The 15133-nt window shown below is 52.3% G+C and overlaps 1 protein-coding gene across 4 annotated transcripts in view; it reads left to right on the top strand.

Moving 5' to 3' along the window:
• The window catches only part of STARD8 (StAR related lipid transfer domain containing 8), a 71367-nt gene that overhangs the window by 35371 nt on the left and 20863 nt on the right, over positions 1 to 15133 (top strand). The window contains exon 1 of one of the 4 annotated variants that reach the window (XM_081222305.1): positions 4061 to 4146. The exons of the other annotated variants lie outside the window; for them this stretch is intronic. The gene's annotated coding sequence lies outside the window, so the exon portion shown is untranslated. Of the gene's footprint in view, positions 1 to 4060; positions 4147 to 15133 lie in introns of those variants that run through there. 4 annotated transcript variants of the gene reach the window in all.

The raw sequence follows: 15133 nt of genomic DNA, 5'->3' as shown, positions 1-15133 counted from the left end.
CATAGCTCTCTGTCCCCCACCCCCACTTGGCAGTGCTCAGTGAGGTGTCTGTGTGCCCCTTACCTTTGCAAGCCCCTCCCACCACTACATTTTCCCCTCCCCACATCTGGCCCTACTCCAGCTGCCCCCTTAGTGCACACCCCCCTGACGTGGCCACAGCTCCTCAGGAATTTTTTTTTTTTACAACCTGTCACAATCCCACGTTGTGGCAGCCTGATCAATAGCCCCTTTTCATGAGGCTGGGTGGGGGCCCTAAACCGCCAGGGAGCGGTCCTTTGCCCTCCCAGGCCTGATGGGTGGGCTTTCCATGAGGTCTGCAGGAATATGTGTGCAAGTGTGAGTGCGTGTGCCAGGGCACCCATGGTCTTGTGCTGGGCAGGGCTCGTCAGAGTGTAATTGATTTTCCCCTCGCAGCTCCTACTCCTCTTTTTTTCTTCCCAGCTGAGTTCCCTGGAATTATTTGCTGCTGCTCCCTTAGCTGCATGGAAAAGAGTAGTGGAAGAGTCTGTTGGGTTCCTACCTGATGTTACCCTGGGCCATTCTGGAGTGGGGCTATGGGTCTACCTGCAACAGCCTGAGGAACCCCCATCCTGGGCAGGGAGGGGTGTAGGGACTGTTTTAAGTCCTCAGATAGGTGCTTATTGGGATGCAAGTGTCTCCGAGTGAGGCTCAGGGTAAGGACATACAGAGTTTCGCTCTGCCACTGCCTAGAAGGAAGGAGCTGAGTTGCCCTGGCAAAAAGCTTAGCTCTGCAACACCTTCAGTGCCATCCTGTCACCTGTCACCCTTTACAGTACAGCCTCACATCCATTGTCTCAACTTTGCCCACTAGGGATTGTACTCTCCCCTCATTTTACAGATGAAGAAACTGATGGTTGGAGTGGCACAATGACTTTCCCTTGGTGAGACAGCCAGAAAGCTGTGGAACTGGGACTAGCACCAAACTCTCCTACTTCCTGATCCAGGGCTCACTCTACCATTGCTCAGTGCCTCTGTCAGCATATCTAACACTTAGAAGCACTGTCTAGGTGCCAGCCACCGTTCTAAGTGTCACTTAGTCCAGTGGATCTGCTTAGCAGCAGAATAAGGTCAGGACTATTATGATCGTCCACACTTCACAGATGAGGAGACTGAGGCACAGAAAGTTGGAAAAGTAATTTGCCCAAGGTCACACAGCTAGTAAATAGCAGAGTTGCACTTTGCACCCAGGTTGTCTGGCTCCAGAATCCACTGTACTGCCTTTTGTATGACACAGCTGGGCTGTGGTAGTGGTAGAATGAGGGAGGCGCCCGTGCCTCAGGCATCGAAACACACGCATTCACCCTGAGGCTTTTTCACCTGCCCTCAGCCTACCCCCATGAAGACTACATTTCTCTGCCTGATGGTTGAGCTGACATCCAGGGCAGCAGCAGCACTATAGGACACACAGGAAATAGGGGGGTTTATGGAAAAGGGGATGGCAAAGACCTGGAGGCTCCAGTTACCTCTAGAGTCATTCAAGATGCAGCCCAGAAAGGAACCTGTGAAAAGGTACCATGTTCTCATCTTCCAGGCACCATTACCGAATATCTGTTCTATGCAAGACTCTGGCTTAGGTTGGGGGTGGGGGGCTTGGGGAACAAGGGCTGCTGGTGGTTGAAGGTGATCAACTATCTTTGTTTTTCTGACTAGGCTGAGCTCTCCTTGCTTTTCTGAAGCTCATGGGATACGGGAAAGATCAAAAAACACCCAGAGAAATAGCCTAGACATTGCTTGGGCCATTTCAGAATGTCACAATGTGCATGGCAAATATTAGGATTGTAGCTTTCGCTGACTACTGTGTTCACTCATTACCAGATTTTTTTTTTTTTTTTTTTTTTTTTTTTTTTTTTTTTTTGCCGTACGCGGGCCTCTCACTGTTGTGGCCTCTCCCGTTGCGGAGCATAGGCTCCGGACGCGCAGGCCCAGTGGCCATGGCTCACGGGCCCAGCCGCTCTGCGGCATGTGGGATCTTCCCGGACCGGGGCACGAACCCGTGTCCCCTGCATCGGCAGGCGGACTCTCAACCGCTGCGCCACCAGGGAAGCCCCAGATGTTTTTATTGAGTGCCTAGTCTATGCCAGGCACTGTGAAGCTCTTGTTCTCATTATTTATAGCAATTGCTCCTTTTGTAGTTTTTGTACTCTTTGTAGTTTTTGTACTTCCTGTAGTTTTCCCTTTTGCAGTTTTCAGGTTTGATTGCCTCTTTTTTTTTTTTTTAAAGAATTGGGTATCTCAGAACCCATCATATCTGATTCAGTTAAATGTATGTACCAAAAGAGAAATGGGGTTTTTTGCTCATCATTCGCTTGACTGTATTTATTTGTGGCTGTCCCTTGAGTATCTTTTAACATTCATTCACCCATTAGCAAACATTATTGGGAAGCTACTGTAGGCACTCTGCGTGGTGTCATGCGGTGGATGGAATCTGCTCTGACATGGTTTCCTGCCCTTAGGGAAGCTCTAGGATCATTGCAGGACCCACACTCTTATATTCTTCTAGCCTTTTCCAGAAGCAAGATAAGTTTGGCTCCAACTCAGAGCCTTAGGGATACTTACAAATATAGCAACCCAGTCTCAGGAAGGTCATCTTGAGTGACCCATCATAAAGGTTTCTTCCCACCCATCATAAAAGTTTCTGACTCTGGGTAGGATTTTGTTTCCAGGAGTGAGTTCTGGCATACAGGCCTCGTCCACATCCAAGACCCAAGGGGGCATGGCTCATCTGGAGCAAAGTGCCAGCTGTGTGCGGTTATGCCATTGAGAGGAAAAGAGGTGTATACACAGGAGGTAGCCTTGCTTCACCATTTCTCCTCTGATTCTCCTCTGATTCAGGGCTGGCAGGGAAGGAAGGTGGAAGAATTCCAATTTGGCCTAATGTACTGAAGGCCAGACAAGAGGGGTCACCTGGGGCTAGGTCTGGCTCTGCCATTGCCTCGGACGACCTTAAGAAAGTTGCAGTCCTAAGAAACATTAATTTTTGCTCTCCTCAGTGTTGGGTATTCTAGGCAACAAGTTGGATGCAGTCCCTGCTTTCTAGGAATCTCAGCTTCATTTCTCCCATCTGTTAGAAAACTGGTGTGCATGTATTGTTACTGCCATGGATTTGCTGGGAAAAGTTGAGTGAGTCATCTCTTCTTAGTTTCTGCATTTGTAAATGTGGAGGATGGTGATTGGATGGCATGGGGTCTTGGGTATTTCCATCCCTGGCTAATAGGAGTCCCCAGGTCAACAATGAAATCAAAGTGTGAACTTGTGTTGGACCCTTGTGAGGAAAGGCAAGAGAGAAATCAAATCTTAACACTCGGTTTCTTACTGAATTTAAACAGGCTTTCTGGTGGTACTTGCTGTCACAACTCTTGGGAGCCCTCTCCTACTATGATTAATGCAAATGCCCCAAGTTTTCCGTGCATTTCTCTGCAGAGGTAGAGTCTGGACACGGGGCAGAGAGTGGGGGAGTTGCAGAATGCTGAGGCCTGAACAAGGTGGGAATGGCAACTTCCTTCTCAAATATCTAATGTTCTCTTGGTTGCCCCAACTAATCGGAGATCTCACCAAAGTTGTGTCTTCTGAACTCCCTGTAAATTATCCTCAGCAAGCCACTGAACCTTCCCGTGCACATGGCGTTAAGTATTTAAATTCCCCTCCACGGTGCCAGTCACTTACAGAGCTCAATAGATATTAGCCTGCGTGCCCGGCCACCGGGTTCCTTCACCCTTAGTTGCTGGCCCTGGGCTTGTGCCTTGTCCCAGCACCCCCCCCCCACCCCCCGCATTGGTGTGACCGGAGGAAGTGGCAGCAGCGCGGGGATTGGAAGAACTCGAAGGCAGAGCCCCGCCCACCACAATTTGGGCCGCTTTCTGGGGAGTTCGGTGGGCCGGACTGCGCCCTCATTGGTCGAAGGTCCTGTAGGTGGGCGGGGCGTCCCCGTCCCCGCCACCCGACTCGCCGCTGGTCCCTCCCCACCTGCGCAGAGACTGGCCGCGGGTTGACAGCAGCTAAGCAGCCGGCAGCTGCTCCTCTAGCTGGCACCGTTACCCCCGCCCAACCCCAGGCTCCGCGCGTGCCTCCCGCCCGCTGGCAGCTGCGTCGGGGTCTCGAACCCAAAGCGACGGACGCGGCCTCCAGGTGGGAGTTGGGGCGACGGCCGGGGGAGGTCGGGGCCAGCGGGGGGCCGGGGCTCCCTCGCCTCTCCTCGCCTCGCCTCTCCGGCGCGCTCCGGCCCCCGCTCTTAGCGGTTCGGCTGCGCGGCGTCCACGGGAGACGCGGAGGGAGCGAGCCGAGCCATTTGCGTCCCCAGGATTTGAGGCCGGTGTCGCCGAAATTGGGAGACCCCCAGAGCCCGCCAGCCGCGCTTCTCCCTAGGAAGCCTCGGGAGTGGGGTGGTGGAAGGCGGCTGTCCGCCCATTACCCCCCCGGGCCTGACTGGAGCCCGGAGCCGTAGTTCAGGGGCTCCGGAGACAGGCTGGAACTGGGCGGCGTGGCGGGGCTTGGGCTTTGCGGTCGGGTCACGCCGCTTTTCCTCTCCTCTCCTCCTTCCTCTGCTTTGAGCGCACTTCCAGGAAGCCCCTGGTTGAGCGGCATGGGCTTTCCCCTCGGCCACTGCCTGCCTTCTGAGAAACGCCCGCACTTTCCTGGTATTGAGGTGACAGCGGGGATCAAGCGAAAACCTTTGGATAAGTCGCTTCTTCCAGGGCTCAGTTTCCCCATGAAGTCCAAAGTGGGTTTCGATTAGAGAACCTCTGAGCAAAGGCCTTTTAGTGGAAGTTTTTGGGATTTCCCAATTAGATAGTCTGAGGTTCTCTCCTCCATTTCTCTTCTCCCAAACTCTTTAAAGTACTGAGTTACGACTCAGGGAACCAAGGCTCAGCCACTAATTCATGTGACCTTAGGCGAGTCATGCTACTTCTGTGGGCCACAGTGTTTTCAACTGCACCTTGGGTGGTGGGCTGGATTTCGGTATCTAAAGGGCCAGTCTCTTCCACCCTGACATCTGGTGACTTGTCCAGGCTCTTAAACTGGCAGGTAAAGGGTTGTTTCTGAGATGCTTGGGGCGACAGGAGCTTTGCAGATGGAGAGCCTTGTGGTGATTATGCAGCTAAGCCAGCTGGAAAACTAGTGGTGTTGGGGAGGGCAAGCAGGACAGCAGCCAGACTGGTGGGGAGTGGTGGGGCCAATACAGAGCCCTGGGCCCCAGAGGTTGGGCTGGAGGGCCCTGGCTTGTCTCCATCTCACTCAGAGCACCCACGTCGGCCGACCCCGAAGGAGACGGTGATGAATCACACCCAGGGCTATTTTCAAAGCCTGACTCCTACTGTGGACCTGTTCCCGCCCCCACTCTAGGGGTTGATGTCCCCACCCACCGTCTGTCTTACTGCTCTCTGAATTTTCCCTTCACTTTCATCCTCCTGGCGTAGAAGAGAGACAGTTCTTGTCGGGGGAATGAGAGGGCAGGCAGCCCAAGGGCGTAGAGAAGGTGGTGACTGCAGGTGGTTTCTGAGTGGTTGATGGAGTGAACCGAAAGAATGTGATGGGAATGATGGTTTTAGGGGTGGGGGATTCTTTCACCCTAAAGCTACAGCTACCATATCGCTGGACATTCTGGGCTGGTCCTCATTTCCAGGATTTGGCCTTTGTCCAACTACGTTCTGGATTTGGGATTTGGAATTTCTACTCCCTGGACCTCTGTAGTTAGAAAACACCACATGGATAGAGTCTGGTTTCCCCTATTTGCTTGCCTTTTCTCCACTCCGTAAGCAGTTCTTGGAGAAGTATGCTAAACCTCTCTGTGCATCTGCAGCTCCTCTCCCTGAGCTGGAGAGGAGAGGGAGATGATATCTGGAGGTGTTTAGGGCAAGAAGAGGCTGAAGTTGCACTAAAGGGCTGTGTACCCTGTGTGAGTCATGGTTGGGGGGGGGCAGGTGGCATGAGTCTTGTGGGGAAGACAGAAGACAACACTTCCTGAGTTTGAACAGAGGAGTGAAGGAAGTGGAACAGAGAAGTCCAAACTTTGACACTCTCTCTGTCTTCTTGAGGTGTAAAAATTCCATTCTTAGGGCTATAGATTGGAGAGGGAGGAGAGGACCCCTGGAGCCGGGTATAGGGGTAACAGCAGCGACACAAAAGCAAGAACGTCCCGAAGGGAGGAGAGGATGGAGTCTCTAATGTGGCTGCTGTGGCAGCGGTCAGTTCTTTTCTGCCCGGAGACTTCTGGAGCTCCCTGTTCCAGCCTTGGAAAGTTCAGGTTCAACAGATGACAGGTTTAACAAAGGCAGGCTGTGCCTCCACCTTCTTGGGGAAGGTGGGGCGTGGGGTCTCTCACTGGAAGAAGGAGTTGCCTCTGGCTTGAATAGGATAAGGAGAATGTTTTTCTTGGACTCCCAGTTTGGTAAGATCGAGTGTCATGGCCCTGGGCCTTTGGGAGGCTGTTATCAGATAAAGTAAATATAGGGGATCGGAAAGATGCAAGGGCTCTAGGATGGGATGTGTGAACTCCCCCACCCTGCAACCCTAAACAGAGGAGCTGAGCACAGGGCTGGAAACACAGTTATTGGTGTCAAGGGTTTATTACAGCTTTATTCATCTGTGGCCCGGGGCCTTGGTTTATGTGTGTATATTAAGGGGGAGCGGGTGCTAGTAAATTTGAATCAGTGGACAAGAGGCACCAGTCTGGGCCCTTGTCACCAGTCTGAAGTGCTGTGTTTGTGTGTTGAGTCTCCTCTTGCCCAGACTGCCACCTTGGGAACTTGCATGCCCACTGTTGCTGTTCCCATTTACCTGCAACCTCTCAGGGACTGCAGAACTGGAGGTTAAGTTCCTCAGGAGTCCAGCATGGTGCGAGGCCAAGAACTGGGGACTGGGAGCAGGACTCATGGAGGTTTAAATCCAGGCTCTGCTGCTCCACTCAGTCTCTCAGACTCTTAGTTTTTCCCCGTTTTTTTCCCCTTTACTGGATTAAACAAGAGGATCCATGGCTAAGTGCTTGGTGAACTACCAAGTGCTATATAAATTATTGGTCATTAAGTTCTTGGTACTAGGTCTTGTGGAGGACACAAAGTGTAACCCCCAACTTCAGGGAACCTACCATCTAGTAGATGGGGGTTAGTGGCCTGAATGGTACACGACACACTGAGTCTTTACCTTGGTGAGGGCTTGAAAAAATAATTATGAAGAATTTCGAACATACATAAAAGTAGAGATGATTAATGTAATAAGGTCCCATGTGCTCGTCACCCAACTTCAACAGCCGTTAGCCCATGGCCAATCCTTCCCTGTATATGCCTCCATCTACTTCATTCTCCTTCTTGTTATTTTGGCATGAATCCCAGACACCTTTTGATTTATCTATAAATAATCATTCATATATATATATATATATATATATATATATATATGAGTGATAGGGACTTAAATGATAGACACTGCACCACTATCACACTTTAAAACAGTCCCTTAATATCATCAAATATCCTAACAGTGTTCATATTTCCAGTTGTTGAGGAGGATATTTTGCCCTGGGAGGCCTGACCAGGGAGCAGTGGCTTTTGACTGAGGGGAAGGTGACTGACAGAGGCAGTGACATTTGAGCTGAACCTTGAAAGAGAGGCCCAGGAAAGGTCTGAGCTGGAGGGATTATGGAGCCCTATCCCCTTGTTTTACAGTGCCTGCTGCCATCTCTGAAGCTCTGGCTCTGGGGCTCGGGCTCCCAAGGCTGACTTGTGGAGGCTTCTTGTGGAAAGTACATGCGTGCTTTGGTTCTCTAGTGGTAAATGAGAGTTCTGACTCTCTTTCTGGCCTCCCCAGTTCCAGGGCCACCCAGGATCTTGAGGTCGGCAGGCCTGGGAGAATTCCTGGGAGGCTGCTTGCCTCCTGGCCCCTCCCCTGCCCCTGGCCCCTGAGGCCAGTTCCATTTCAGAGCAAAACAGGATGCATTCAGGATGAGCGTCTTTCCCAGCTTGTCATCTAATCACCATGACCCAGCTTGGAGCTTCCTCTCTCATTCATGATAAAAACCCTCACTGTCTCGCTTTTCCCTCCCACTCCAGTAAGGGTGTGCTGACTTCCTCCACATCCGGGCCAGCCTTCCTCCACCCCTGTGTGGAGCTGAGAGAGAGCGCTTCCCTCATCCAGGCCTCGCTGCCCCAGAGCCTCCTGCTCTTGGGCTGTCCTTGGGAAAGGAGTGGCTCCTTTCCAACAAGCCTGGGGTCCTGCCACTGCTTGGTTAATGATTGAGCCACATAATAACCACTTTGGAAAGTCACCTCTAGGGATGGCCATTAACTAACTCTTTGTCCACCCCAGGCCTTAAAGGGACCCCATTTCTGAGCCCTTACCTTCCCCCAAGGGGACATTAATGAACATTCAGTCATGGGAACTTCTGGGGCCAATTAAACTTCTGCTCCTCTGTTTTCACTTGGGCAAACAGAAGTAGTCATTCACATTGCTTGAAGGACACATATGCAACTTGGGTGGTATTATAGAGAGGGGCAGGGAGTTGAGTTAATAGGGATTCAGATGGACAGTGGGGTAGGAGTTTTTTTGGGTTTTTTTAGGCATCAGAGTCATAAGGGGTTTGGGGTGTTTCCAGGAGCAGCTGACTCCCTGATCTCAATCTGAAAGTCTAAACGAGCAAGAAATGCCCACCCAAAGGGTTTGCCATTACTGGGGGTGGGGTGGAGCTGTGTGTGCTTGTTTTCAGCCCGCTGTAGGTCCCTTCACACCAGCTTGGGACATGAGGCCTGAGACCTCCATAGTGGAGGAGAACCTGTATCTTGACAAGCAGTGGGAGTTGGGAATGGTCAAGCTAGGACCCAGGTCCAATTTAGAAAGCTCTAGACCACAAGAAGCTTTCTGCAGTTTCAGTGAGACGAGAAGGAACCAACATTTAGTGAACCCTGTGGGCCTACGATAGGGTCAGGAAACCTGGCTTCTGGTTGTGTCTCTCTACAGCACCTCTCCATGAGTGACTTCAGAGAGGACATTTGCTTTCTCTGGACCTAGATCTTTAAAATGCAGGGCCCATGGCATGGACTCAGTGGTCTCCCAGGCTTCCTTTTGGCCATGAGCGTATGCGTTTCCAGTCAAGAGCATTTTCTTATCCACAAGGCAAAGGTGAGCTGGCTTCAAATTCTGCCAGGGCCAATCACTAAATACTCTTAGCCAGCTGGTCAATTAGGGCTGGCCGGGCCTTGAACTGCCAGAGCTTGGGTTGTCCTTGAGCGTGGGCTTTTGTGCAGTTTGCTCTCTCACCCCTCCTCATGTTTCCATCTGTCTCAGGTGGCCACCCTCTGACCCATTCAGCCACAAGTTAATGAGTGACCTGCTCCCCCTGGGTAGTACCAGCCCAAGGTGCTCCTGAGATCCCAGGTCTCTGTGGGAATCAGCCGAGGGCCTAGCCAGCTCCAGTCACCTTTATGCTTCTCCCACAATACCCCAGAGGTAGGAAGCAGACAGAGCTTGGGGAAGAAGAACCTTCAGAGGGCAGTGGGTCTGACTCTCTTTCTGAAGCTCGGGTCTTCCCCCTCCAAGTACTTGTGCAGCTCCTGTCACCCATCTTCAATAACTGGGAGTGCAATGTTTCAAGGTGGTTGCTTACATCCATGTAATCTCCAAGAGGTTTTTCTGATGTTGAGCTGATCTCTGTCTCCCTATGGCTTTTACCCCTGAGTCCCAGCTCTGCCCCCTGGGACCGCTTAGACCCTATCTGTTCTCTCGGATCTGTAGATGTCTGAGGACAGAGCCCAAGTCCCCCTGTGTTTGCCCCAGGCCAAACAGCCTCAGCTCCTCCAAGTGCCCCTCAGGGGACCTGGGACCAGTCCCCTTCCCAGCCTCATTACTGTCCTTTGCACATGCTACCCTTCGTGGCTCTGGGGCACGAAATGGGGCTCTGGAAGTCCCTCACTCTCCTCTGTTTTTCTGTAGCCTGAACTTTTCCAGAAGACTTCTCCATTAACTTTTCCTGGTTGACTCCAGAATCTCAGGTAGATTCTGAACCCCAGGAGTCCTGGGTCCAAACACCTTATACGGTTCTCTCTGATTTGTTTGTCATTCCGGTCCAGCCAGCTCCCATGACTGTGGTGCCCTGGGAGGGTAGGGCCTTCTTCTCAGCGCTCCCACGGCGGAGGGCAAGCCTGAGGGGAGGAGGTGCTCACTGGGATGGGCTGACTGCACTGTACTGTGTGGGGGGTGCCCCTATAGCCCGCTTTCCTGTGACTTGCTTTTGCCTCTTGAGCTGGTCGGGGGGTGGAGGAAGGGGATATTTCAAGGAGCGTCGAAGCTGGAAATGAGTCCGAGCCATGCCCACAGCGGGGGGCCTAGAAGGGTGAATCAGACGGGGAGGAACACCAACTCAGCCACGCCTCTAGCAGTTGATGATGATGACATTGACGTGTCCTCCCATTTCTTTAAAGTTTCCAAGGCACTTTCACTTCCACGATCCCATTCTGTTCTCAGAGGAGCCCAGTCAGATAGACAGTGTGATCCCCCCAGTGCGATCCTGGCTGATCCCCACCTGAGGCCCAGAGAGAGGAAGGGCACAGTCTCCAGGGAGGGAGGATTTGGAACCCAGGTCTCTGACGCTCAGCCCTCCCTGTTTCCCCCAAACCACACTCGGCAGCTAGGGCAGCTGGGGCTGACTTGGCAGCTTCCCCACCACAGAGGAACCTCTGCCCAAGCTGCAACTCTGTTCCCATGGTAGAGGGAGTGACCTCCAGGGGAGGTGCCCGAGGATTTCCTGTCCTTTATCTGGGCTGGCCAAAGGCATGCCTGTCTGAGGTGTGAGATGATAGGCACTTGCAGCCAGCTTTTCTGCTCCAGGCTGAAGTCAAGTCAGGAGGGACAGGGGCAGCGAGCTTGGGAAGCCCCAAACATCTGGTCTGAGCCGCCCTCACCTGAGTAGGGCTTTCTAAATGGGAACAACAAAGAGGGGCATGTGGGAAAGCGGCCAGAGTGGAGCCAAAGCAAAACACCCCCCGAAGTGTACACACGGAGCCTGGGGCGGGAGAGTGTCATGGTGAAGAGTGGGGACTCTGGTATAATGCAGCACTGGGTGACTTTGGGCAAATTGCGTACTCTCTGTGAGCCTCCATTCTGTCAGCTATAAAATGGAGATACGTACTTACCTCATGGGTTGCTGAATATTAAATCCAATAATATAAACAGTACTCTCACTGTTATTGCTGTTTAGTAGTACTTTCTGCCACCTTGTCACTTTGCTGTTTCTCACTGACCTGGGGACATGCTGTGCACAAACCTGCCACCTCCTGCGCATAGGTCTGGACTTTTCTGTCACTTCAGGTTCCACCTCCTCCCGAAAAGCTCTTCCTGGCCATGCCCGCCTACAGGGTTCCCTTCCTCTGGCCTCCTTAGTGGCATTTATGACACTGCAAGAGGCTGTAGTAATGATGATAACACCAGGAATAATAGTGAACTCGTCTCAATTTTTCACGCATTTGAATTTACTTAGCTCCCATGACAATTCAGCAAAGTAGGTACTGCTCTCGTCATCCCCATTTTATGTATGAAGAAACCGAGGCGAGGAGAGGTTAAAAGAAGAACTTCCTCAAGGTCACTCCAGCAGCTCGGGAATGATGGAGCTGGGATCGGGACACAGGCAGTCTGAGGCCACCACCCACCCCCTTAGTGACTGTGTCATGCTTCCCCCTTCCCTTTCCCAGATGCCTGGCTGGGAGGCAAGACCTGAAGCTTGGGTCTCCCTTCTACTCCTGACTGCTCCCCGCACCCACCAGCAATCAGTCACTGCTGTGCAGTGACAGTCCCCAGGTCCTTGCCTGCTCCCGGACCCCCGAGGTGGACGGATGGAGAGCAGAGAAAGCACTGAGGGCCGGGTGTCCCTGCTCTAAAGCAGAGCTGCACTGGGGTGGGGGAGTGTGTGCAGGAGGGATTTGGCGGTTGTTCTGATGTCAGCAGCAGGCCTGCCTGGTTAGCACTTTCCAGCACTGAGGGTGGAGAGCAGGCTGCTGGGTGGCATCAGGGGAGAAGAGACATTTGAATGAGCTATCTCCACAACCAGGTTGCATTATTTAGGAGGTTAGGGGCAGGTGGGAGGCTGTCTGGATTCACTTTTGTGAGCCCTCCAGCTGGTGTGGCCCATGCTAAAATTGGGAATGTATGTGGTGGGCTTTTGTCTGGAAACTCTAGTCCTCCTCCACAGTGTTCCCACCTCAGGGCCCTTGGGTGCTGCAGGCGTCCCTCCCTCAGGCTGTACCAGTTGCCAGCTCCATTGCTTTCGAGCTCATTCTCTGTTACTTGCCTCCAAACCAAACAAGCTCCAGGGGGTGCTTCGAGGACATTCCAGCTTAGCCTCTGCCTCCCTGAGAAGGATGGGCATGGTAGCAGCTCTGGCCAAATATTCCAGGAGAGTTCAACATTTGTTCAGTTTTCAGACCTTGGTGCCTACCACAGGGCCTGGTGTGGAGTAGGTGCTCAGGTAATAGTGGTTGAATAAGTACACAACCAAGGGGGAGTGGATTTGGAGGGGAGAGCCTGGGGAGGCTGACATGGGAACAGATCAACAGGAGGGCGGTGGGTATTGAGGCAGGCTCCTGGCTCCATCTGTAGTCCAGTAGAAGCCACTTGGCCTTTCCATAGCCTTAGTTTCCCCACTTGTGCGGCAGGCCTGCTTTGGACAGGGCTGTTGTGGAGACCAAAGAGATATGGGATGATTAGGTGCTTTCTCCACTACTCTGAACTTACTTCAGGTTAAGGGTTCATACTGCAAAAACCCTGGTGTATGTTTTTTGTGTCTATAGCCTAGGCGATTTCTCCTATTTAATGAGGAGGATTCTAACTTAGTGGCTCTGACTCTGGAGCCAGGCTGCCTAGATGTGCGTCTTGGCCCACCACTTCTTCACTGCTGATCTTGGGCAAATTACCTGATAGCTGTGGGCCTCAGTTTTCTCATTAGTCAAATAGAGATATTGTCAGAGCATTTACCTCACAGGATCGTTGTGAAGATTCAGTAACATAAATCATCTAAAAAGTACCTAAAGTAATGCCTGGGACATAATCATGGCTTGTACCCTTTGGCTGTTATTATTATTATCTCATTTTATACTTGCAAATGTTGTCGGTACTATGATCGTAACGCTCTTTGACAGATGAGGAGACTGAGGCGTAGAGAAGTTGTCTGATAACAGTACGATCTGTGTAAGGTCCTTAGCCCCGGGTCTGGCACATAGTAAGTACTCAGTAAATATTAGTGTCTATTATGAATTATCCTTAATAATTACATTTAGTATCATAAATACTGTTATCAATAATGATCACAGCCACAGCTGAGAAGTAGCAGAGCCAGGACTAAAAGCCAAGTCTTCAGATCGTTCGCCTGTTATTCTTCCCACTCACTGTACCCCAGAACCTCTATGCTCTGAGGTCTTAACACAGCCATTAGACCACTGTTTTGGGTTCTCCTTCCCTTCACCCCACCATGGCCTGAGCATGCCTGTCATCACCCCTGCCCCGACCCTCTCCTTTGTGCTCCTCATCCTGGCCCTCCCTTTGGCTGCTGCGGGGCTCTGGGGCGGGCTTGTGTCTGCTGGCTTCCAGAGGGAGAGCAGGCCCCACCTGAGGAGGCTACTTCTCTCAAGCCCATTTCCTTTCTGTCAGAGACAATTTTCTCTGGATCTCAGGGTGGGGCCAGGCTCCTCCAAGGCATTTCCTGCACAGGAGTTTATATTTGGCCTCAGCAAAAGGAAAGGGAAGTAGGACTAGGAAGTGGGGGTGGGATGTAGATGTGGTGTCCCAGGGTCAAAACGGGCGAGTGCCAAGACTTTGTAGGCCAGGAGAGGGAAGCACATAGGCCTTCTCTCAAGTGAGCTTGGATGCCCTCACGGGAGCTTGGGATGGGAGAACTAAGTGCTCCTTGAGGCCAGAATGCCTCCACCCTCAGGCAGAGTTCATTTTCCCTTCTCATATCTCTGGGTCTTGGTTCCTGGCTATGTGGCTTCTGCCCTGGGGCAAGGTGGGTTGCCAGTCAGCCAGTCTGCTGGGTCGCAGGTGTGTGTTCAGTTCTGTGTCCTCACTATGGGGATACCAGAGGAGGGGGTGCAGTCAGAGGTCTGCACCCTGTTGAGCTGGGAAGCAGAACTTCTTATCTAGGTGTTGCAAGAATATTCAGTAGCCCATACCACGCAGCAGTGGGGATAATGAGACCCAAAGGACCCCAGTGCGGTGGAGCTCCAGTTGAATGGGGGAGACAGAGTTATGTGCTGCCAAGAAGGTACGGGAAATGCTCTGGGGGCCACTTAATTTAACTAAGCCATTGGGTGCTAGGGGGTCGGTGAGAGGTCAGGGAACGAAGGCTTCATGCGAGGTGGTGTTTGACCTCCGTCTTGATGAGTAATAGGAATTTGCAGCTTCGAGCCAGGCTGGGTCTAGAGTGTGGAGGTGGAAAACAGTCTGACGTCTGCCCTGGGCAGTGGGCAGTGGGGAGCCCATTAGGTTGCAGAGTAGGAGAGTTGCCAGGTCAGAGCTGGGCTCTTGGGAGAAGAAGCTGGCAGGACGACCTGTTGAAAGGAAAGCCTGGAGGCTGGGAACTTAGGGCATGGTTGGGCATGGGAAACTGTGACCATTGGATGGCAAAACTGATAGGAGTTGGTGGCTAAATACACGAGCGGAGAGAGGACAGACCAGGCTGACTGGAGGTTTAAGCCTCAATGTTTGGTGCCTTTGGAGGCAGGAAATCAGGAGAGCTGGATTGGGAGGGAAAGATGGGTTTGCTCTTGGTCCCTACGGAGGGTCCTCTCTTGAGTCTCCCAGAAGAGAACGTGCAGGAGAGGCTCCCCTCTCTACCGAACCAGCCACTGCCAGTTACACATACTTCTGTTCTGGTTCTAGGTTTTGGTGAGTGGCCATTAGAAGATGGGGAAACTGCAACTTAGGCAGAGGTACTGGCTTGCCCAAGGTCACCCGACAGGTTCCTAGTGGAGCTAATTAAGGCCAGACTGTTGTTCTCCTGACCTTCAAGCCAATATCCTTTCCACCCAGACCACCGTGGAGAGCGGTTCCATCTGCGCCAGACCGGTTAGGCTGGCGTCTCTTGCCTCCAGGCTCCAGACTGGAGGCGATGGAGCAGCACGTGGATTATTAAAACACC

The sequence above is a fragment of the Mesoplodon bidens genome, assembly GCF_964165515.1.
Source record: "Mesoplodon bidens genome assembly, chromosome: X".
In the NCBI taxonomy this organism is placed as follows: domain Eukaryota; kingdom Metazoa; phylum Chordata; class Mammalia; order Artiodactyla; family Ziphiidae; genus Mesoplodon; species Mesoplodon bidens.
The sequence above is the reverse complement of the archived record's forward strand: the minus strand, read 5'-3'. Positions and strand labels throughout refer to the sequence as shown.